Source organism: Panthera uncia, assembly GCF_023721935.1.
Source record: "Panthera uncia isolate 11264 chromosome C1 unlocalized genomic scaffold, Puncia_PCG_1.0 HiC_scaffold_3, whole genome shotgun sequence".
Lineage (NCBI taxonomy): Eukaryota > Metazoa > Chordata > Mammalia > Carnivora > Felidae > Panthera > Panthera uncia.
In genome coordinates, this window is record NW_026057584.1 from 95,209,036 (window position 1) to 95,231,465 (window position 22,430).

General features: G+C 39.9%; 1 protein-coding gene across 1 annotated transcript in view; it reads left to right on the plus strand.

The window, feature by feature from the left end:
- NCKAP5 (NCK associated protein 5) overlaps nt 1-22,430 on the plus strand; it is a 776,078-nt gene that overhangs the window by 202,515 nt on the left and 551,133 nt on the right. The gene's annotated exons all lie outside the window — the stretch shown is intronic.

Genomic DNA, 22,430 nt, shown 5'->3' on the forward strand with positions numbered 1-22,430 from the left:
CAAGGGACACAGGAGTGCTAATGCATAGGGTCACTTGTACCCCAGTGTTTATAGCAGCACTTTCAACAATAGCCAAATTATGGAAAGGAGCCTAAATGTCCATCAACTGATGAATGGGTAAGGAAGATGTGGTTTATGTACAAAATGGAATGCTACTTGGCAATGAGAAAGAATGAAATATGGCCTTTTGTAGCAATGTGGATGGAACTAGAGAGTGTTATGCTAAGTGAAATAAGCCATACAGAGAAAGACAGATACCATATGTTTTCACTCTTATGTGGGTCCTGAGAGACTTAACAGAAGACCATGGGGGAGGGGAAGGAAAAAAAAAGTTAGAGAGGGAGGGAGGCAAACCATAAGAGACTCTTAAAAACTGAGAATAAGCTGAGGGTTGATGGGGGGTGGGAGGGAGGGAAAAGTGGGTGACGGGCATTGAGGAGGGCACCTGTTGGGATGAGCACTAGGTGTTGTATGGAAACCAATTTGACAATAAATTTCATATTAAAAAAAATAGTTGTTTCATAGCACCATGAAAGGTGGTTAATGAAAATATAAGGCACTGCTTTGAGATGGGATTTGAGATAAAAAAAAAACATTGCTTCTAGGGGCACTTGGGTGGCTCAGTCAGTTAAGTGTTCGGATCAGGTCATGATCTCGGTGTTCCTGAGTTCAAGCCCCGTGTGGGGCTCTCTGCTGACAGCTCAGAGCCTGGAGCCTGCTTTGGATTCTTTGTCTTCCTCTCTCTCTGCCCCTCCCCCACTGATTCTCTGTCTCTCCATCTCTCTCAAAGCCAAATAAACATTAAAAAAAAAATTGCTTCTTCACATGCAAGAAACAGAATCATGGGTTTTACTGTGCTATTTTTGCTCAAAGCTCTAATTCAAAGAATATAGGTTTTTTTTTTTTTTTAAAGAGAAAATTCACATATGTGGCATGAAATGACTATACTCTTTGCAATGTTTGTGGAAGCTCTCTTCTAGGCTGAATTTAAGAAGCCTTGGAAACTCTGGACTCTGAGGTGTCCTGACTTTTTTCAGGTGTGTAGGTATGTAAGAAAAGGATTGCAGAGAAATTGGGGTCAGAAGAAACAACACGTTTTGGTAATAAGTAATCACAATACGGTAAAATCTTTTGGCTCAAAATACAACTCAGAATGCAGACACCAATCCGCTGTAGCTATGAGAAGAGGAAATATTTCCAGCTGTATCTAAACATTTTGAAAACCAAAGTTCAAAGGAAGAATTGCCTCTTGTATGCGGTATTAGCATCTTATGTCTTAAGAAGTTCTATCTGTTAATATGAATCATAATAAGATGATTTGTGAGTAGATATATGCAGAACCTTTTATTCAAATCTCAGTACATTTTATTTGCATATAAAGTGGCACATTTATACTCAACAATAACTAGCCCTGGAGGAGTGATATTTAATAGGAGAATATAATTATCCCAGTCAGGCCATAAACATTTTCTTTAGGGCAATGACTACAGTTTAAGATAGCCTCATAATCACTCATGTAAAGAAGCACACTATTACCAAATTGAGCTAGAGAAAAAAATTTGAGCTACAAAAATATTATGATTTCATTTGAATAAAATATCTGTTTTCACTTATCCAGTTTTAGGAGTGATAAACATAAAGGTCAATGAGCTATTAAATGTTTAATTTTGATTCTGTGTGAAGGCCTCAAGCAATTATTTTAAGTACAAATGTTAAGAACTGTAAATATTTTATTGTACACCATGTTAACCATCCAGAATTGCTTTATCTTTCATCTAGATAATGACATTATTATAGAAGCTAGTTAGAATGTATGTGGTTAATATTTCTGGTCACTTAAAGTGACCTCTTCAGGCTGTTTTATTGTATACCTTACATACATTGACTGACACTCTTTTGACTAAGCATTGTTTTCTAAGATTTTAGGACATGTTGCCCAGATGGTTATAATGTCTCAATATTTTGGAAGTTATATATGGTTTTGCACACAAACTAGAAAAACTGGAAGCTAACTTATTTTGCTTACCCTTCTAATGTGGTAAAGGTATTCTGTTAGGAATCAGAAGGCTTGGACCATTAATTTGCTTTTATCATTAATAAGCCAGGTAGTGATTCAGTTATCTTTTATAGGACTTTGTCTATTAGTTTATGTATCAGACTAACTGCTGAGAATTCCCTAGACCACGATTACTGGAGATTTTGTTACTTACCCCAAACTGATGTGATAACATCAAGGGAGACTGCAGGCAAGAATCTGGAAGGGACTTATATGGGATACCTAGACCAGAGTGTCTCTTAGGTGCCTTCTAGCCTTAAAGACTGTGAGAAGGTCTCCTTTCTTGGGATATTAAGTAATATTCCAGTTTGTACCTTCTGTACAAACAGCTTCATACCTTTTCGTGACAGTACTAGATAACCCAGGCTTCATATTTGTAGGCTGATTTTACAAGGTCTCAGTGCTATAGCTCTTGCATATTTTTCCTGTCAAAGTTCACTTCCCTTGAGTTTGTGAATAACTTCATTCTAATTGAGAATTCAATGTCCTTTTCTCGGTCCAAGTTTGTTTGAATACGACCCAAAGTTTCTTTTAAGGCCAGTCCACCCAGAGCCTTGGCTCATTCTTGAGCTTCTAACAAGACAAGCTTGTTTGTTTGGCAAAAAGCTGTGGAGTCACAAGATAGACAAGCGACTTTAAATATTTCTTTTTTTTGGCCTGTATTTTGACAACATCTGGACAGTGGCTATTGAGGGAGTTTCTCAGCATATGTGCTTCTGGAAATTCCATACATATTGACAAAAGGAAATTAATTTGGCTAGTATCAGAATGGACTCATTTTGGCCCCCACGCTAGTAGGGTTTCTGTCCAGAGTCTTCTCTGTGAGACATCTTCCTGAATTTGGGCAGCCCACGTACATCACTGGTAGGCCCACCAGCTCAGGCCACTATCTGAATGTGAACACTTGCTTCCCTTTTTGTGGATAGCACCCACACTCATCCTTGTCTACTCAGCCACTCAGCAGCCCCAAAGTGGCGAGGCAGGCATTGCTACTACCAAGCTGTTATCACTGTCCATGCTAAGACTGATGCAGCTGCTGTCAGCAGGCCAGGCATCAGCATGTGCTTAGGTATGCCCTAACTTTCCTCCTCTTCCTGGACCTCTGAACACATGACTGACACAGGTTTAGAGTTTTAGTCTGTGCCTCATAACTTATGCCAAATTATTTCCAGGACAGGTCTTGTCTTAGGAGCAGTGGTGCCTCATTCATTCATTCATTCATTCACTCACCCCTGTATTCATTCCAGATCTATTTACTGAACATCTAATCCATGTCAGGCACAGTGTTAGATGTTAGGGAGATGGCAGGGACCAAACAGACAAAATTTCCTGCCATTCTGGACTTGCCATTCTAGTGGGGAAGACAGATTATAAAGAAAATAAATAAGCACAAGGTATGGAAGGTGTTGAGTGGTCTGAAGAAATCATAGCAGGGAGGGGTAGAGTGTTGAGGTTGTGACTTTAAGTAGGGTGTTTGGGTAAGACTCTCCTTTGAGAGAAGATCTGAAAGGGGGAATGACCAGAGCGAATTCAAGAGAGGATGCATGTTTCACAAAACATGTCCTGCTTTATTCCATGGGGCCCCGTAAGCCTTGAAAGCTTTAGGCAGGAGAAAGATCTGATGCGACTTGCATTTTAACATTGGCACTCTGGCTGCTCTTCAGGGCAAGGGCAGAGGCAGGGAGATCTATTTGAAGGTCATCCAGGTAGATAAGGTGGGGTGGGGAGCAGCAGGTAGAATGGGGAGTGTCAGGGTTCTCAATGTATCTCAAGGAGAAAGCAGACCAGCATTCCTGATGGATGTGGCGTGTGGAAGAGAGAAGTGAAAAGTCAAAGAAGGTGCCAGGTTTGGCCCCGTTGGGGGCAAGGATAGCATTGCTTGTTGGAGCCGAGGAGACCAAAGGGGAGCCAATGATGGGGTGACCATGCCAGGTGAGGATCAATAAGTCCTCCCTGCGTGTCTTCTATGAAACAAGGAAATCGTCTTAGACATGGGAATGATACACTTAAAAAACTTTATAATAGCGTTCATGTTCACTTAGGAATGCCTGAGTGTTAAGCACTGTACATTTTTTCATTCAACCTTCGCAAAAGTGTGATGACTATTATTACTTATAATAATAATTATTATGTACTTAATAATTGTTATAATTATATAATTATCACATTATTATAATAATTATAATTGTCATTATAGGGCAGATGACTTTAGTATCATTATTACTACTACTGCTATCTACAGATGAAAAAAATTAAGGCTTAGAAAAGTTAAATTGCTAGCACAAAGTTCCTCAGTTAATGGGCACCAAGTTTTAACCTTAGGTCTGTCTCACCCCAAAGCTGGGTTTTGAAATGATTATAAATGAGCCATGTGAGGAGCGCCCTACAAAGGTGATGTAAGAGATTTTTGCTTTTGTTTTTTCATAAATCCATTAACCACTTTGCTTTTGTTGCTCCTGAAGCTGTGAACTGAGCTTTTTATTCATTCAGTTCTCAGCTACAAAGTCATCATATCCCATGTAGCAAGCTCCTGCAGGTTCTGGAGATAAAATATTGTGCAGATATGCCCTCTGACTTCTTACAGCCTACTCTATTTATAGAAACAAATATAAAATTATGGCTGTGATTAGCAATTCAAAGGAGAAGTCCAGGGCATGGTGAGGGCATTTAATAGAGAAATGTGACCTAGTCTGGGGACTGAGTGATGATTTAGCTCAGCGGAGACAAGTAGGAGCTAAGAAGGCAAATGGGGAGTGGGGAGGGAAAGTGTTTCAGGCAAACAGAACATGTGCAAGGGTCCTGGGACAGGAAGAAACATTGTACATCCAGCATCCTATCCTAGGAGCTTACAGAAGGTCTGTGTCACGGGCTGAGGAGCCAGAAGTGGAGTGGCACAAGACAAAAGCTGGATGTCTCCCCAGGCACACTAGACACAGAACCCTCAGTTTCAATACTTTTGAGTGTACTAAAATGCTAAATGGGATAGTTTGTTGGCACTACATGTGAGAAGCCGGTCTATCCTGGCCAGACCGTAATGATGATGACAGTATTTAAGGCCAGTTTAAGAATTTTAGTCCTTATTCTTAAGAGTTGATGGGAAGCCAGTAATAGGTTTATCAAAGGGGGAAGAGTTGGCATGATCAGGTTTGCATTTTTAAAGGATCACTCTGAATTTAGAGAACGGCACTGACCAACATCCATTTCCTCGAGGTTGTGTTTATGGTTATATAAAATGTTATCATTGGGAAAGCTGAATGAAGGGGACAAGGGACTCTCTGTTCTAATTTTGCCATTTCTTGTGAGTGTAAACTTATTTCAAAAGGAAAAAAAAATAAGCTTACTCTGGTTGCTGAGAAGATAAGAGGTCAGTTGGAAACACAGAATTTGGTGAGCAGGCTAGTTCTGTAGACCATGCAAGAGTTGAGGGCAAAATGGTGTGGTGGTATTGGAAAGAACTGAACCTATTCAAGAGATGCTTAAAATATAAAGACAGCAGGTTACTCTGAACATCTCATTTATGTTCTCTGAGATTTCTGCCAGGAGAAATACTAGAAGAAGAGTAGCAGGGGGCACTGGGGCTGCCCTTCTAACATGTTGTTTTCCTCCTGGTCTTCTGGGGGCAGTAAGAGTGGTGCCTGGAGAAGCAAATTCATTCATTATGCCATGGTCTCTTCTTTCTAGGGAAACAGAATGACATTTCCCCAAACCAAAGGCCACAGCATGGTGATAACAGGGTTTGAATTGACCACATACAAGTGACTAAAATATACCCCTTTCCCTTTTGGTGGATAGAGAGAAAGCAGTGGAAAGGGAAGAGTTGACAGGACATTTTTAGATTAAGGAATGAGAGGTAGGGAAGGATGTGTGCTCAGAATAAACTGCTTTTGAAAAAAAAATGTGCTCGAGAGTTATTTTGGGGAGAGCATATTTTATATTACTCAGAACAAGAGAAAGTCACCAATCCTGAAAAACTTCTAACGAGAAATATTTTGGTAGTTGCTTATTTTTTTATTTGCTTGCACATCTTTGGAGATTTTTAAAACTTTAGCTTTTCTTTGTTACATGTCTTTTTATTTCTTGTAAGTCCTTCCCTGTTGGGCAGGAGGTCACAGTCTTTGCCGGATATTGAACTTCATTCATTAACCATCATCAGGAAATTGTTGTCTGCATTGTGGGGTTTTTTTTTTCTTTTCTTTTTTTTTTTTTTAACAATATGAGGGGATCAGGAGTCAGGAAGAAAAAGAAGTTTTCTTTGCACTTAGTAATCTTTTGACCTCTCTTTCTCATGATCAAGAGAATACAAATCGCAGAACAGCATGCAGGTTAGTGGTATCCATAGTGGCAGTGGTGGGCATCTGGGAATGTTGGGGAAGTGATTGATATTGAGACGGTATTGCTGTAACATTGTTCTTCATAGTTTCTGAGAACTACTCCCACTGCCCAAAAATGAAATGCAGATTTTGTGTTTTGTCACTCTAGGTAGATTAATAAAATAAAAGGATGGAGATTTAAATATTGGAATGATTTCTAAACAGTATTCTCCAAATAAAATTGCATGTAAGAACGGGCCCCTTCTTATCAATAGTTATATTGTAAAAGGTATTTGTTTGAAACTTGGAATGAATTTTTTTCAGCTTTGTTGAGGCATAATTGGCAAAGCAAATTGTGTGTGTGTGTGTGCGTGTGTGTGTGTGTGTGTGTGTGTATGCACACTAGAGATCTGCTTTCTCAGCAAACTTCAAGGAAACCTTGCCATTTGTGACAACATGGATTGACTGAAATATATTACGCTAAGTAAAATAAGCTAGACATAGAAAGACAAACACTGCAAGCTTCCCAAAGATTTTCCAACACCCTGCCTCCTTCGGTTATTTCAGTTCCTTCATCCCCAGTGATGTTTTTGCTCTCCTTCATCTCACCTCCTGTGCCACATCCAGAACCACCTTCAAAATCACAGTGTCATCACCCCCTCTCAGACCACATCCTTCTCTCCTCCCAGATGAGTTTAAAAAGCATCCTCAACTTTGTGGAGGACTTCCGGTTTTTGGTTCTATCACTGCCTTTTCTTATCCCTTGTCCGGTTTAACTCCTTGAAAAATAAAGCCGTGCCTCCTACCACCATGCTGCAAGTAAATTAGAATCACTTGGGGTGGGACCCAGGTGTCAGTATTTTTCAAAGCTCCATGGGGATTATAATGTGTATCCAGGGCTGAGAACCTTTGCTCTATCTTCTGAGCATCAAAACACACAATTTTCTAGTGGATAGGTAAGAAATCTTTTTCTAGTTTAATAGGTATTTGTATGGATGTTAACAGGGTCATTCTGGAAAAGGAGCATCTCTTAATAACCGTAGCTTCAGGAACACGAATTGCTTGACAGCGGAGAGGTAGGTCTCACATATCTCCCTGTAACAGGTTGCCTCTTCCCCAGGGGCCCCTTAAAGTCGAAGTCTCGTCATTCTAAATGAATGGTTCTCAGACAGTGCTTCAATGGCATAATCACTAAGATTAGTGATAGCAGGTGACTTCCAAATTTGTATCTCCATTCTTGACCTCTCCCCTAAGCAAAAGATTTTTGTATATCCTCCTGCCTACTTGACATCTCCAGTTGGATGTCAGTAACTCTCACCTAAAATGACCAACACTGAACTTGTGATTTTGCTTCTACACATGCTCTTGCCTCAGTATTCTTCATCTCAGCTAATGGTACCACATGATAGCCAAGCCTCTTATTTACCTGGTAGCTAAGACTGTTATTCACATAGTAGTTAAGTTTAAGCAATTCTTGAGATTGCCTTAGACTTACCACTTACTTTCTCCTATTCAATCCATCAGTGACTTCTAGTAGATTTACCCATCAATTATATCCCAACCTGAGCGTTTCTTCCAACATCTACCTCTACCATTGTACTCCCAGCCACTTTCATTTCTTACCTTCCTAAGTGGTCATCATGTTTCTACCTTTGCAGGGGGCACTTTTATTGTAGTGCACTGTTTTCTGTTCTTTCCTCAGCAACCAGACTGAATGTTTAAAAAGGTAAGTCAGGTCACATCACTGCCTGCTCAGAACTCTTCTTTGAATTCCTATCTTTTACATAAAAATTCAAATTCATCCCAGGGCCCACAAAGCCCTAGATGACCTAGCCCTTGCCTACCTCTCCTCACACAGTGGCCTTTCTGTTTCTTAGACATACAAATATCTCTTCTCTCAGGGCCTTTGTGCTTACTGTTTCTGTCCCAGTCCCCTCAGTTCTTTACTTCATGATTTCATGGCTTCTTTCCTTTTCATTCAGGTCGCTGCCCAAATGTCATTAGCCCAAGAATTATTCCAACCACTTACCTAAAAGATCCACCATTCCCTGTAATACCTAGCCCCTTGCCATGATTTGCTTCTTCATTCCATGTCTAGGCATGAGTTGTAGCTGCTTATATACTGTTTATACAGCTTATACTACTCTGCTACAGTCCTGACGGTACATATCACTTCGTTGCATTGATTATGACATCGCATTGGTGATATTTGAGGTTGCCCAGTGTAGGAGTATTTACATTATGGCAAAAGCTACAAATCAAGTGCTCCCTTGCTAAAGCTTATTGGACATTTATACCAGTGCTTCTGACTATATGAATTCAGATTATGAATTTATGAGTTTGAGTCTGTCTCCCCCAATAGAATTTAAGCTCCATGAGCATGGGGACTTAGTATGACTTTTGCATAAGATCACATTTTAATTGTTTATGATAGTACCTGGACATAGTTGGCATTCAGTCAACATTTATTGAGTGGATGGATGGAGAGATATGTGGTTGACAGAATGATTGAATGAAAGTCAGATTTTGGTGAGGGTCTCATTGTAATTTTCAGAAGGACAAGTTTTCAAAGGGTCAAATTTCTTATTTTTTCTCCCCTATGTTTTCCTTATATGATTGTTCTCTGAAATATTTCTCTGCTCTAAACATGAGTATACAGGTTCTTTTCTTCTTCTGTTTTTTTTACATGTGATTTCTTTTGACAGGCATATCATATTTATCATTTTTAGCTAATAACATTTGTCTTCTTGTCATGTGTCTGTCTAAATTAAATATGTCTATATTTTCTTGGTATTCTTCATGGTAGCAATAAAACCAAGAAACCCAGGCAAATATACTTAATGGCTAGTATGTTGATACTGCATGTCAACACTGCATGATATGTCTGGTGACATAACATGATGAGTTTAATGCGTTGTCCCTCATGAGTAGTGCCTGGTTCAAAGCACCAGTGAAATTGTAGCGCGTGCAGTCATTAGCCAGCATGCACGTCAATCACATATCCGCATCTGTGGGTTGCATGTCCGTGGAGCGTTTGTGTTTCTGCATTTTACAGAATAAACCTTCACCTTTACTACTCAGAAGATAGCATTAGGGGAGTTTACATCCGGCAAGCCTGCAGCCCACATTACAGGGTTACTTCCTGCCATCTCGTTTTGGAGATCACCTTCTCACCCATCTCTTACTATTCTGACATAAAGAGATGGTGTGAGTCCTGTGGGAACCACTGTGGTGACCTTCTCCTAGCCTGTCAAGTGTAGGCTCTAATTAATCACAACACGATGAAATCTGTCCAAATAACCCCAGTGTTTTCAGCCTTTGAGGCCATCTGAACAAAGAACACAGTGACCTCTGGGTGCTTTTGTCTCTGAGCATCTTGCAGAAACTGTTTCCTAAAAGAGGCACAACTCAGGGACACGGGAACTAGACGATCGTACACCGTGCATGCATCGTGCAGACTGGGAAGGGGAGACATGGGGGGGCATTGTTGTGCAAAAGTCACAAAGCTACTGGTGACTTTAAAAAAATTGTTTTTAAATGTTTATTTATTTTTGAGAGAGAGAGAGAGACAGAGCCCCAGCGGGGGAGGGCAGAGAGAGAGAGAGGGAGACCAAGAATCCAAAGCAAGTTCCAGGCTCTGAGTTGTCAGCCCAGAGCCTGAAAAGGGGCTCGAACTCACAAACAGCAAGATCATGACCTGAGCCGAAGTCAGCCGCTCAACCAACTGAGCCACTCAGGCACTTCTTGGTGCTTTCTAAAGGACAAAATATCCTTGTAAAAAGTATAGTAGTGTAAGGCCTGAGGACAACCATCCAAACTGTCCTGGGCTCTCTGAATCTGGCTTGCACAGCCAGTTGTGGGTCAGATGAAGATGATTAGCATGGACAGGAGAAGTGGGAGGCAGGCTTGTCTCTTATCTCCCCCTTATTGACCAGAAGCACATTCTACTCCCTTTATGTCCCAAAGAGCAGCCTTTATCACAATGTGGTCCATGCACGTTATGCATAAGATCATCTGTGTGACTGGTTACAAATGTAGGCTCCTATCTCCAACCCAAGACCTACTGCATCAGGATCTCAGTAGATGTTGGTTTTCTTTTCTTCTCTGTTTCTTTTCTCTGAGGCCCTCAAGAATGTATTGGCTCGTCTTTTGTTCTTCCAATTCATCTGTCATTGCTTACGACAATTAAGTTGAATCTTATGAAATTGCTGATATGTGACCATGTATGAGTAGCAAAAATGTGGTTTAATGAGGTTCTAAGTAATGCTAAATTTCAGGCCCTGTCTCAGGTACTGGAAATGCAAGCTAAAAAAACAAAATGGTCCTTGACCTTGAGAAGTTCAGAGTGTGAGTGGAGAGAGACACGTAGGTAAAGAGATAATCTAGGGTGGTTTTTGTGTGGTCAGTGCTGTGCTACTTAACAGCTGGTAAGTTTTTAAAGGGCATTGGAACACCAGTATTGTGAACTATAGGTAACTTAAAAGTTATTTAGGTAATTTTTTAGATGACAGATTGATAACAAGCTATCAAGGCAAGATAGCACGGTGCTCATTGAGCTTGATGTTAAGAAAAAAACTCATATATCCAGTAGAGTGATTTTCAGGGGTGGATACCTGAGGATGAGGAGAAGGAGAACATCAAGATCACTTGAGGGTCTGTATTTTTTTATATTTTATTATATGAAATTTATTGTCAAATTAGTTTCCATACAACACCCAGTGCTCATCCCAAAAGATGCCCTCTTCAATGCCCATCACCTACTGAGGGTCTGTTTTGAATTACATACCTCTCTTCCCATGGGAGCATCTGCTCTATTTCTCTCAGCAAGAAAACCCATTCCCCTGCTGCTTAGAAGCACTGCCTGAAGGACTTACTGTTGTGAGGAGAGTGTTCAGGTGTGTGGACACAGAAAAAAATGGAAAACTATTGCTCACTTCCAGAGTGGCAAGTCAGAGACAGGTGGTAGGTCTCACCCCGTTGGGCAGTTCTTACCTTGTTCTATTTTGACATTTTTACAGCCATGTATAGACTGTGATAAATATTTATCTTATGGGATAAATGAGCATGGTTGTAAGAGATAACGAGAATAGATTTGATCTGATGGGCTTTGTAATTCATTCAGAAGTGGATGGTGATTCATGGAATTGACAATAGAAAAGAAAAAAAAGAAAGGAAAGTAAGACCTATGAAAACCTGTGAACACCCCTAGTATGCTTCAGATGAAGCAAGTGACACGAAATGATAGCTAAATATAACCATTTTCGTCATGTTCTTTGGGAAGTCTGGAAACAGCGATGCCCCTTGCCAGATATGAGCTGAGATAGAGGAGAAAATAGCTCAGTCAGGCATAAGAAGTGAAATGCTTGGATGCTACAGCGCCCTCTCTTTTTCAGAATACACTTGTAGAATTCAGCTTACTGCCATCCTTCCACAAAGAAATCTTGTCTACTCCACTGGTGGGGACTGTCACCATCTTTCAACTCTTACTACTTTCACCATTTTATGTCACTCAGCTTATGTTTATTAGGGTCTCTTGTTGTGAGCCATTAATTATCTGTTTCTTGGCTTTGTCAGTTAGATTGTAAAGATCTTTGAGGGTGGGTAATAGATCTTCCTGTCTCCTCTTTCCCCACATTTTGTTCAGGGGTATCCAGAGTCGTTTTTGTAAGTCAAACCAATTGCGTTCTATTGGATCCAACTTAATGCATAATAGAATCTTAATAAATATTTGCAGAATGTAGAGAGAGGAGGAAGGAGAAAGTGGAAACTCCCAAATTTTAAAATACCATGTTGTTTGGTAACATACAGTTTGGCCAGAAAAAAGGACTTTTGAGGGGAAATGAGTTCTTTGAGCATTCTTTCCTAAAGTGATTCCTAAAGTGATAACTAGAATTTATCATCCTCTATTTAAACGAAAAGACATTTACCTCCAAGCTATAAAAAAAAAAATGCTAGTTAACTCCAGATAATTGCGAATAACTTGCTATTTCTGTGATCTGATGTAATTCTCAAATGCTTGCCCCTTGCTTCATGAAAAGCTGGCCTTTTGTGTGTGTGTGTGTCAGCTGGCATAATTAAAGAAAACAGTAATTTGCTGGCCAAGGAATATGTATTTTGGGAAGTTTGGTAAAGAGCAAGTGTGCAGGACATGGGGGTGGGGATTGGCTTTCTAACCCCAGGAGGCTAAAATAACCAGATGATTGCCAGTGGTGATGACTGCATTTGCTTCTGAAGCCAAACTTTTAAATGTAATTTTATTTGTGTATATTTTTTAAGTAAGCTCTACATGCAGTGCGTGAGGCTTGAACTCACAGCCCTGAGATCAAGAGCTACAAATTCTACTGAGTGAGCCAGCCAGCCACCCCCCGCCCAAAACCAAACTTTTAAAAGCAAAGACCATGCTGATGTTTCCAGAACCATAGCTGGTATACACTGATGCTTTTTAAATTAATTTGTTTTCTATAAAACAAATGGCCTCCTTACAGGATGGGACAAAATAGGGCAAATGTCAGTGAAAGGTGGTTTAAGAAGTAAATGAGATTAGTATTAAATAACTACCTGTTCTTCCCCAACGTTAACCCGTATAGCAATTTATCAGTTGCTAATTATAGACTGAAGAATCACCTTGTCAAAAGATACCCTATCTTTTTTGCTCTGGCTCTAGATTTTCTTAATTATTTCTTCTTACTGGTATCAAACAGAAGGTTATCTGTCTTAGTAGAAATAAATTAATGGCCGCCACTGAGCATATTAACAATATTTGGTTAAAGTAGGTCTCCTCTATCTCTGATCCTAGAAGCCCAGCCCACTTGTTCAATTAGCTCCCCTTCACACACATAAAGATTCTTAAGTGTCAAAAGTCATGGAATTCTTCATTCTTCCTTGTTCCAAAGTCCAAGCTTTCAAAGACCAAAGCAACCCACTGTTTATATGCTTTATTAAAAATAGCTCAGAGGCATGGATTCACAGCCCAGGGGACCTGTTTCATAAAACTTTTTGTTTCCCCCCACAACTTAACCTTGTGTTCTTCTTAAAGATCAAAAGAGAAGACGTTCCATAAACTTCTCATTATTTCTAGAAGATTCTTTCCTCTGGCAGATTCACTTTTAAAAATGTATACAACTTAACATTCCTCTCTGTTGTGAAAGTGGCCTGAGGGAGGAGGGAGAAACAAGATGGATAGTTAAATTCTCAAGAATTCATGTTATATTAGTGGCTTCGATTTTTTCTTAGCATATAACAATAGCTGGATCATACAGAAAGGGAAAGTGGCCTTGTATTTTGAAGCATATTTGTCATAGCACCTTCTCCTGGAAAGGATGAGTACTTGTCCCAGGGATTTCTTGGGTTCTAGTCTTGTCAACTCCAAACACTTAATAGAGCTTTTGCTTTAGCAAATCTCTTATCAGTGCCTCAATTCTCTGACATATCAAATAGATCCTCATACCCATTATCTCTACTGTAAGAATGCTGTAAGAATGAACATAATTGATCAGTGACAGTGCAATAGTATTTAATCTCAGAACGAGAGCTGCACTGTATGACAGGGGTGCGTTATCCAGTTGCTAATATATGTGTCAAGGTCTTCTTAGGCTGTGGATGCTTATGTAATTTTCTCTGTTGTTAATGAGCTGGAATGCAATGGCAGGCCATGGGTGTGCATTTTTTCCTAGCAGAATTTCATTATTAGTAGTAACTTGCATGTTTTATGGGACTCTCACATCTTTAAACATTTATTGGTATTCCTCGACAATAGCATGTTGCTATTACTTTGTGCAGAACTTCAGTCCTTTACCCCATTAAAAATGAAGTGCCAGTAATGATAAACTGATGTTTTTTTCTAACCAAATTATTAAATTTAGAAATTTGATTCAAACAAATAATTAAAGAAATCATTCGATCAGTTTTTCCTTTAATTGTACCCTTTAAATTTTTGAGAATTTTTACTATTACTTGCTAATGTTTAAATCCAGACTTCTTAAAAGTTTGATTGAAACATTATGTACCTGATGGAGTAAAACACACTTAAACCTCAGAGTATAGCACCTATCATAGCATTTGCTTATAGTCCAAAGAATCAATTGCTAACTTTGAAGGTAAATTTGTTTAGGTTTATGTGTTCCCTGTGAAAGCATGGAATTTATCATAAGAATGGCGCATCTTTCCCCAGGAGATTTATTATTGGTATAATGAGGATATTAGTTTGCTAGAGTTGCCGTAATAATGTACCATACTCTGAGTGGCTTCAACAGCAGGAATTTTTTTTTCTCACAGTCCCGGAGGCTGGAAGAAGTCTGAGATTTAGATATCGGCAGGTGTGGTTTCTTCTGAAGCTTCTCTTTGTGGTAGACGGCCACCTTCTCGCTGTGTGTTCATGTGATTGTCTCTCTGTGCCTGTGTCTGACATCTCTGTGTCCTCGTCTTCTCTTATAGGAGCACCAGTCGTGTTGGATTGGGGACCAGCTTAACAGCCCCATTTTAATTTAATCACCTTTTTAATGGCTCTGTCTTAAAACATAGTTCTAGTCTGAAGTACTGGGGTGGGTGTGGATTTTGGTGGGACACAAGTCAGCCCCAAACAATCAGGAAAATTCTACATCAGACTGCTTTGAACTCAACCCTTCCTGTAACAAAGACATTTAGCAGGGCATTAATGCAGAGCCCCAGTTTATCAACCTGCATCTTAAACAGAGCTGCCCTGAATTTGGAGCACCTAGGACATGAGCCATCTCAAGCCAGTAAGGACTCCAAGGCCAGAGAAGTTTGGATGAAGTTTAAGGAGTACAGCTAAGTTCAAGGAGTGGCAGAGCTAAACTCAAAACCCAGATATACTAAGTGTGAACTGAACACGTCATGTAGGAAGGAAACATAGTCCGTTACATTGATGTATTTGTAAGTTGCATTCCTTTTTTTTAAGTTGATCTGTTTATTTTAAGAAAGAGAGAGAGCAAGCACGAGCAGGGGAGGGGCAGAGAGAGAGGGATAGAGAGAGAATCCCAAGCAGGTTCTGCACCGTCAGTGCAGAGCCTGATGCAGGGATTTAACTCAAGAACCATGTGATGGTGGACCTGAGTTAAAACCAAGAGTCAGACACCTAACCAACGGAGCCACCCAGGAGCCCTGCATTCCTTATAATAATAAAGAAGATGGGGAGTGGGTTTGGGAGTAGGGTTGGGGGGGCGGGGAGGGGGTGTGAAAGCTCAATTGCTAAGAGGCCTGACTTCTAACATAGCCACAAGGGGTTTGTTGATTTATCACAGGAGCCCCTGAAGGATCTGACGCTTTTAGTGTCTAGTATTTATTATAGCAATGTCATGTATGTGTCACTAATAGACACCCAGGATCCTGGGAACAAATCAGGGTGACATTATTTAATGAATGCCTGCTGTGATCCTGAAGCCATGAGATGCCGTTAGGGATTCACGTCTGCCTGACAGAGGCCCTCCTGCATGTCACTTTCAGAAGTGGACTCAGTTTTAGTCATTTCTGGTAGCAAAAGAGAAGTCATTACCTGAAAAGTATAACCCTTCACTCTACAAATGAGTTATCTCAAGGCCACAATGATGGAGGAACTTATTCAAACATCCCAGCTTATTATCAGCTCCTCTAGAATTAGGACGACTGTCTTGTTTCACTGAGCGGTTTTCACTTCAACTCACTAACTCCATTTATATCCATAATTACTATTCACGCCTTTGCTTCTAACACATGTTCACCCTGTGGGTTTCATGCATTTCCCTCTACAGTTCACTATAGTGAACAACTGGGGTGGGCATTCTCTTCAACTTGAAACATTAGCAAGACAGTGTTGTCAAAGGGTAAAATCATCGTGAATTTCAGTCCTTGTGTTAAGACACATTCATTTAAGCTGTTGGCACTTGGCAGGGTTAAAGAAAACAAGAAAGTGTGGCCTTTGAACCACTAGACCTGGATCTGATTCCCAGCACAGCCACTTGTTAGCTGTTTGATAGAACACAAATTGCCTTCCTTGTCTGCACTTGTTTCCTTATGTGTATGAATGATAATAATAACTGCCTGGCCAGGTAACTGTAAGGAATTGCGAAAATATATGTTTCATTGCATTTAATGTCAGGTACATCCAAGACATTCTGTAAATGGCATCTGTCTCTTCCCTGCTTTTCTCTTGAAGCTCTAAGAAATTATGGCTATTTTAGTAGACAGAAGGTGTGATTTTTCAACCCTTATATTTGTGGAAGGCCTACACCCCTGTATTCTTGGAATATCAGATACTTAAGACCATAAAATGGAGAAATTTCTACCTCCTTCAGTGCTGACAGATAGAATAATCACCAATGTCTTCTTAAGAGCAACATGCCTTGAAAACCCCCAAATACCATATAAAGTATCAAACATGAAGCCTGACTAGCCATTCATTTTGCTTTAAGAAATTTATATCCCACTTTTCATACAAAGATTAGCATAAAAAATCAATTTGGGGAACTGAAATAGAAAATAAAATATCAGTTGTAATTACTTCACTTAGCAAAGTAATTCTTAAAGATGGCCATAATTTTCATAATAGGCAATTGATTACAATAGTAACATGAGAAGTGAATAATTATTTAAACTCAGCTTTTAATGGGGTTTTTATGATAACACAGAATATGTAAAAATAAAGATATGTATGCACAATCAATATATCATTAGGCTAAAATTCTTATTTAACTTTTTTATGGTTTTTTATTCTGTGCGTTCTTATAGAGCGAGTGACAGATTTAAAATGAAGGAGATTTACAGTAAAGGTAAAATACATACAGGATTAAGCAGCTTTTCTTTTGGTGATACCCAGCCCCCAAACCCTAGACTGATTTTTAGCTCTCTCCCTATATGAATTGCAATATTCACAGTCTTTGCTTGTATGTGTTTGTTCAACTAAAGGAAAGGGAAAATGTATATGCATCCCATAGAGCAGGAGTTAGTGGTCAAATAGGAAGAATTTCCAGTAATCTAGGAACTAGGATCTGGGTTATATTTCTGTGGTGAGGGATAGCAATTTTCTTGTTGGAAGTAAACATTTTGTTGCTTTGGTTAGGAGTGAGAGGGGAAGAAACTATAATACAGTGACTATAGATCAGAAAGCAGATTGCCACTTTTGCATCCCACCTCCATTGAGACATTCCACAGATATGCAACAAGCTGGGCAGATTACCTTCCGGCTCTGTGTCCACATTTGGTAATCTGCCAAGTGTCGATGACAATAAGGCTCACACCATTGGGCCACACAGAACTTGAGCAAGATACCTAATATAAAACACTTAGCACAATGCAGGCCATACAATTAGCACTCAGCTAATGTTTGCCTTTATTAAAGAAGTTAGTGAACAATGGCAAGTAAATGAACATTTCCTTCATTTATGTCATTTGCACTTAATGTTTGTACATCTTCGATGTCTATACATTGTGCTTGGGTATCTACACATCTTCGATTCACAGAAGAGACCCAGCTCAGCCAGGACTTAAAGGAGCTGATCCCTCTTCTCAAGATGAAAAATCTAACATCAGAAGCTGTTTTCTGCCCTGCACCAGTGTGAGGGGCACCCTAATTCAGGAATTTCACTAATTACTTTCTGGCAAAGCATCTGGTGCTCCACGCTTTAATTAGCATGCACTGATATTTCTTCTGTAAGACGTGCAGCAGTCCTCTCGAAGGGGATGGTTATGAATGGGGAACAGCTTGATAACGAAGCCAAATCCACATGCACCCCACTGAAGGAAATTCTTTTTATGTGCAAATATGGAAGAACAGTAGCAGACAGTGTAGAGTGATAGAAAGAGCATGGACTTGGGAGCTGGACAGTCATAGGATTGAGCTCCACTCTGCCACTCACCACCTATGTGACTTTGGACAAGTTATTCAACTCTTGGGAGTGACCACTTATGAAATGGGGAAATAATAGCTACTTGCTGGGAAGATTCAATAAAATAAGATGATGAACATAAAGTGCCTGAGCTGATATCTATCTGTCCCATGGCCTGCGCTCCATGACCGTAATTTTAATTGCCACTATTAAGAGCTTCGCTGTGCCCACTCAGTGCTTACAAGGAGTGGCCTAGCTTTACGGAGTGCCAGCTTTACAAGTATTAATTAACTCATTTGATCTTCTTAAAACCCATATGAGGCAGGAATAATTATTAGTGTAAGTCCCATTTTACAGATGAGAAAACTGAGGCACAAAGTGGCTAAAGGAGTTGCTTAAGGTCAGACAACCAGGGAATTACAGAACCAGGCCTTGAACCCAAGCCAGCTGACTCCAGCATCCACATTCATACCACTGAAATAAACCATTCTCATTCCACTGAAATAAACCATCTCTGAAGAGATTGGTAACTGGCTTTCCTCCTCTGCTTCTCCTTCTCATAGTAAATTGGGTCCCTTCCGTAGCACTTACCACCACCTTGTACTAGATTCACAAATGCACATGGCTCCCTTGGGAGGCCGCAAGATCCTTCCCCATCTTTTTCACATTTGGTTCCCCAAGGTATTTTATGCTGTCCTCCACCATGTACGTAAGCAACAAATAGTATAAAAATTGAGGCAAACAAATTGTGGAGAAAGCCTAAATGTCCATCAACTGATAAAGAAATTGTGGTTTATATACACAATGGAGTACTACGTGGCAATGAGAAAGAATGAAATATGGCCCTTTGTAGCAACGTGGATGGGACTGGAGAGTGTGATGCTAAGTGAAATAAGCCATACAGAGAAAGACGGATACCATATGTTTTCACTCTTATGTGGATCCTGAGAAACTTAACAGAAACCCATGGGGGAGGGGAAGGAAAAAAAAGGGGTTAGAGTGGGAGAGAGCGAAAGCATAAGAGACTCTTAAAAACTGAGAACAAACTGAGGGTTGATGGGGGGTGGGAGGGAGGGGAGGGGAGGTGATGGGCATTGAAGAGGGCATCTTTTGGGATGAGCACTGGGTGTTGTATGGAAACTAATTTGACAATAAATTTCATATAATAAAAAAAATTGAGGCAAAGAAGATTGGAGGAGTTTTCTCTGACAGGACAATCATATTCCAACGTGTTTAGCAATGCAGTCTGATTGACTCTCAAGACATTTTCAGACATGATTATGGAAAGTCTTGAAGGAAGATGGGAAGATGGTCAATTGCCATCACTCCTGACTGTACTACTAACTCTTGAAAAGGTGATGGTGTGTGACTTAGATGCATCGTAGTTGTAGGAATGAGCAGCCATTAAGAATTTCTGTGTGACTTCACTTCCACACTGTATTTGTTGAGCTCCTCAAGGCCATGGCTTTTCCTAGTCCTGTGAGGAAGCAGAGAGCATTGGTTATGTATTAAATGGCTGAGCAGGCTTCGAAGTCAGACCAAGTGAACTCTACTGTGTTCTTCCAATTTACCACGCCCTCATCAATACCTCTTCAAATTCCAGGATCCAGTTTTATGTAAAAAAGAAAAAAAAAAAAACTGGATCTGCTTATTCTCATCCCTTGTTGTATATGTGTGTGTGTGTGTGTGACTGTGTGTGCAGAACAGCTCACAAATGAATTAACCACCTGCAGCCTGTAAAACTCTTGGAGCTGATAGAGCAATAGAAATTGTACTTTCTGAACTAGCCCTGGGTAGATTAATTTGTAGAGGCTTCGCGTTCATTCTGCTCGTTACCAAGAAGGGACAATTCAGACAACCCGGGGCAAATCTTAGCCTCGTAATTAATTATTCCAAAAAACTAGCAAGGAAGAGGTCCCATTGTTGGGTAGTAGAAACCCCTTTTTTAAAGCCAGAATTTTCTCTCAAAAGGGAACCTTTTAGAGAAGTGTTGTCAAGTGGTCCTCCTCTGTAGTGATGGATTTACTCATGAGATGTTCAGCCCAAAGCTCATGCGTCTAACCTGCATTGGGTATCGGCATGCTGTCCAACTCTGAGCATGTCATTTAACCTCACAGCTCAAGTCACCTATCTATGAAGTGAGAGAATGGTTACATCCCTCCCTCAAAAGTAAAACAAATGGCAGAGTAAAGGCAGCCCTTAAAATTTTTACTCTGGAATACTAGAGGCTAAGGGGTATATTCATGAATATACATTTCTATTTGCTTTATCATTAACATCCTTTACAAATTTTTGTCCCGTTGCATGGAAAATATTTCTGAAATGCTCAAGTCATAAGTGCAGGCATGGTCATAATTTTACCTTTCTATGATGACCGTGTGATTGTTTCCTCAGGGTCAATATTCTAAAAATTCTTTCTCTGTAGAAGACACTGCAGACTGGACCACTGAGCTAACTGACTCCAGAAAAAGCATTGACATTTGTTTCTTTGGCTGAAATGAAATATCCTCCTGAGCATTGATTATTTCTTCTAGAAATGGGGTATTAGACCTGAATCTGGTTAATTATGTGCATCAGTTCATTGGATTCTGGTTAATAGGGGCTTGCAGTATTTGTCTAGAATGGAATGTTTCATTTGGTGCTTGATGGTGTTAATGAGACAATTTCTTTAGCACAGAGAGGCAAAGGTGCATTAAAAAATAATTCAAGAGGAAATGTTACATTGAGCATTTCTTTATCAGGGCACTTGACTCTTGAGCCTAGAAATAATGAAGATGTCCCCATTAGATGCATAGCTCCCCAGTGATGCTCTGAAGTTTCCCTGAAGGCATACTTCTTTATCACTTGGAATATCCTTTCTTGACTATTCGGAAATGGCAGAGTTAGACAGGATTTGACACATATGTAACACATACGTGAGCTAAATATAGCTGCCTGGGGAAGAAAGAAATGTAATTCCTGACAGTTGTGTAAATAGTATCCACTCCCACCAGCTGGAGAACCATCTGAGAAACAGCCCAACCTCCACTCTGGGTCACTGTCCTCAAACCAAGGGAGCAGGAAAGGGAAGTACATATGTTACCTTCCCAGTCATTGTTTGTCACTTTGCAGGTGGGAATGTGGAGTGCTGTGTTTGTAGCTACTGGAAGGGCAGGCGCTCTTCTCTGGCAGCGTCCCACACCCTCAGGTGGCATCAGCTTGCAGTCCAGCTGTTGTCGCTAAGGTTCAGCCACTTAAAACAGGTCCTGGGTTGGCTGTTTATGCACTTAAGTGGAAAAGCGGTACCCAAGTCAACCCTGAGATTTAGCGAGGACACAATAATTGCTTTCCTTTCAACCACAGGTGATGCATTTGCCACCATGGAGTATAACACGCTGCTGCTTTCAGTCATAACAGGAGCGACGGGAGAGAAACACAGGAGGAAATAGAAAATGTCAAAGAGCTCGGGGTTGGAAATTGCATTTTGCAGATGCCATTAAGCTCTGTCAGGAGAGAAGATGAAAATGCTAATTGACAGATTTAGTTATGTTTTATTGTCTGCGAGCTGCTGAGTAAGTCATCAGATGATGCTGTTTAATCATTAATGTAAAACTTTGGAGAAATTCGTCAGTTGTTTGCTATTCATCTTACACCCTCTCCACAAAGGTGTCTTAAACTACTCTACCCTGCCAGCAAGAAAAGGAGAGAGTATAAATATTTATATTCAGCCCCAGAACTGATAAAAGTTAATCTGTGCAGCACAAGAATATTAATTATAGTGTAAAAAATTTAGTATCAGTCAAGGACAATTAGGGTACCTTTTATATTTCACCTAAAACTGCACACACACACACACACACACACACACACACACACACACACATTTACTTACATGCACGTCTTCACCCAGAGTTTCTTTATCTGTAAAATAAGTAGACTAATAGTAATTATATGCCACATTGATGTGTGTGTATGTGTGTGCATGCATCTATGTGTGAATTAAATAAATTAATATATGTTAATTGTATATAGTGTATGCTCAATAGTTTTTAGCTGCCACAAACACTGTGTGATTCAGTAAGTTATACATCAAAAATAAAGTTATAATTAAGAGACTTGCAAACTATTTTTCTTTTTGTTAATAGATGTTTTATGCCACAAACCTGTACTTTTTTTTAATGTTTATTTATTTATTTTGAGAGAGAGAGCACAAACAGGGGAGGAGCAGAGAGAGATGGAGAGAGAGAATCCCAACTAGGCTCCATG